Source organism: Aotus nancymaae, unplaced genomic scaffold (genome assembly GCF_030222135.1).
Source record: "Aotus nancymaae isolate 86718 unplaced genomic scaffold, 86718_ANA_hifiasm-v0.15.2.pri h1tg000057l, whole genome shotgun sequence".
NCBI classification, from domain to species: domain Eukaryota; kingdom Metazoa; phylum Chordata; class Mammalia; order Primates; family Aotidae; genus Aotus; species Aotus nancymaae.
This window is the reverse complement of record NW_026988471.1, coordinates 57,131,990-57,134,428: the sequence shown is the minus strand read 5'-3', so window position 1 is coordinate 57,134,428 and position 2,439 is coordinate 57,131,990.

The window sequence follows — 2,439 nt, the reverse complement described above, 5'->3', positions numbered from 1 at the left end:
ATTCTAACCAGACATCTCTACTTTTGTTCAATCAACTGTTGCCATAGAGTAATGGTCACATTGAAACATCATGGTCACCTCTATGGTCAGGTCAGGGAACGTTCTCAGAGAAGGGACTGGGACTGACAAAGTGGAGTCCAATCAGTATTTACAACTTTGTTTTATTTTGTTTCTTAATAAATTTAATGTTTCTAATAGCCAATTTGTCAGTAAAATTTTAGACATAATTTGATCTTAAGTAGGAAGCATATTTCTAGTAATGAAGGAGACAAAAATAACTAGTCATCCCCGATGATGATGATTATTTAGTGTGAATAACAATAAATAAGTGACAAAAACCTTAGAAGTCATAACTGCTAGTGTATGTCACCATTTTCAAAGTGCAATTATCTATAATTATCTATAACTTATAATTATCCATTGCACTTAATATATGTTACTAATGCAAAATATGTATTCTAAAATAAATGTATATAGAAACTACATTCAAAACTAAATTCTTGCATAATTTGATTGCACTCAATCAAGTAACTCAGCAATATGCCATAAGGATTGTAGAGATAATGTTAAAATTTTTCAGAAACAAGTTATATATCTAATACTGTAATGACATCAGAAAATATTACATATATTTGAAAGAGGTGAAAATGAGTAATGCAAAAGCTAGATCATATTATAGATGTCACTATACATACAAAATACATCATTTAAGTCAAATTAAAAATGTCCATGTATAAAATAAATTGAAATTAAGTGTAATGAAGGTTAGGAAAGTACAGGTATAAACACTGTTAATAACTGTATAGATTATAATTTTTAACCATTAAGTTTTTGCAAGCTGAAATTTATTTCTATATGTGTCAACACTAGTATGAATTTTGTTTATCAAAAATGTTTTTCAAGCATCACAAATTTTAGGGACACAATAAATGAAATCATAAATTCTGACATGATATGTGAATCTATGAAAATATATATTTAGTTATATATGTAAAAATATATCAGGAAAAACCTAGCTAACATGAAATTCATTTTGTAAATTTAAATAGGCAATAATATATTTCTTTATAAGAGTTCCAGGGAACTTTAAAAGAAATGCTATGTTGAGTTGATCACTCCAGCCTGGGTAACAAGAGCGAAACTCCGTCTCAAAAAAAAAAAGATTTCAGAATGCGATGACAAGAAATGTCAGATTTAAATCTTATAGATTCATCTGTTGTTTGTAGAAGGGTTATCAAGGATGTGAGCTATTTCAGCATACAAGTGAAAGCAAAGGCCAGGCACAGCGGCTCACACCTGTAATCCCAGCTGGTGGATCACAAGGTCAAGAAATCGAAACCATCCCAGGCAACATGGTGAAATCCTGTCTCTACTAAAAATACAAAAATTAGCTGGGCATGGTGGTGCATGCTTGTAGTCCCAGCTATTCAGGAGGCTGAGGCAGGAAAATCGCTTAAACTTGGGAGGCGGAGTTTGCAGTGAGCTGAGATCACATCACTGCACTCCAGCCTGGCCACAGAGCTAAACTAACTCCATCTCAAAAAAAAAAAAGAAAAGAAAAAAAAAGAGGTAAAAATTACACCACCCATTTAGAAAAGTCAGAACCTCACATTTACCAATACTGCAAAAACAAATACCTACTTTTTTTCCAGAGGATGATGCAATTTTATTCTTTTATTAGTTTCCATTTTCACTAATCTCTGTTCTACCTGGGTTGAGTGAATATGCCAAAATACTATGCAAATAGCTGTTCTTGTTTCAGCTTAATTGGGAACCAGAAATAGAGAACATCTCAAGGGATCTCTGAGCATTGCAGGCATGAATTGTTTGGAGTGTGCTGATTAGGTTTTGCATAAGATTGTGAATTGTGTTTATTCAAATGCCCCTAAATCTACAAAATCAGGCAAAGCCTGCCATGACTGTGACCGAACAATGTTTTTTTATACCGTAAATAAGGCTGAGTCAGCTGTGGCTGCACCAGAGCGCTTCTTCTGCAAGCCTGAGCCTTCTCAATACCTCCATCCAGGAGCCAGTCATGGTTATTCCTGGGCCATGACATCCCAGAGATGAACAATATACAAATTCCTCTAGCCACCTTACTTCTTCAATACATGATTTGCGCTTCTTTTTAAAATTTTTTTATTTTTGGTCTTTTGGTCTTGTTTTTCTATTCTAATTTTCCTGCTTTTTCTCGTTAATTCCTTACATTTGTTTTCAGAAACTTTGAATTCAGTCGCAAATCACTCTGCTGCATTATTTATCAACTTTTTCACATTTACTCTGTGAAAGGGGATAATAATTGGGCCATTCTTGTCATACCCAACTAAAACAGAGTGCAGAATCCAGGTGGCAAAAGCCCTTAGAGCACATGATGCTGCTCCAAAAATTTAATTCTCTGCAAGACTGGCTGCTGAAACTGCTTGCTGCAAGCTGAAACCA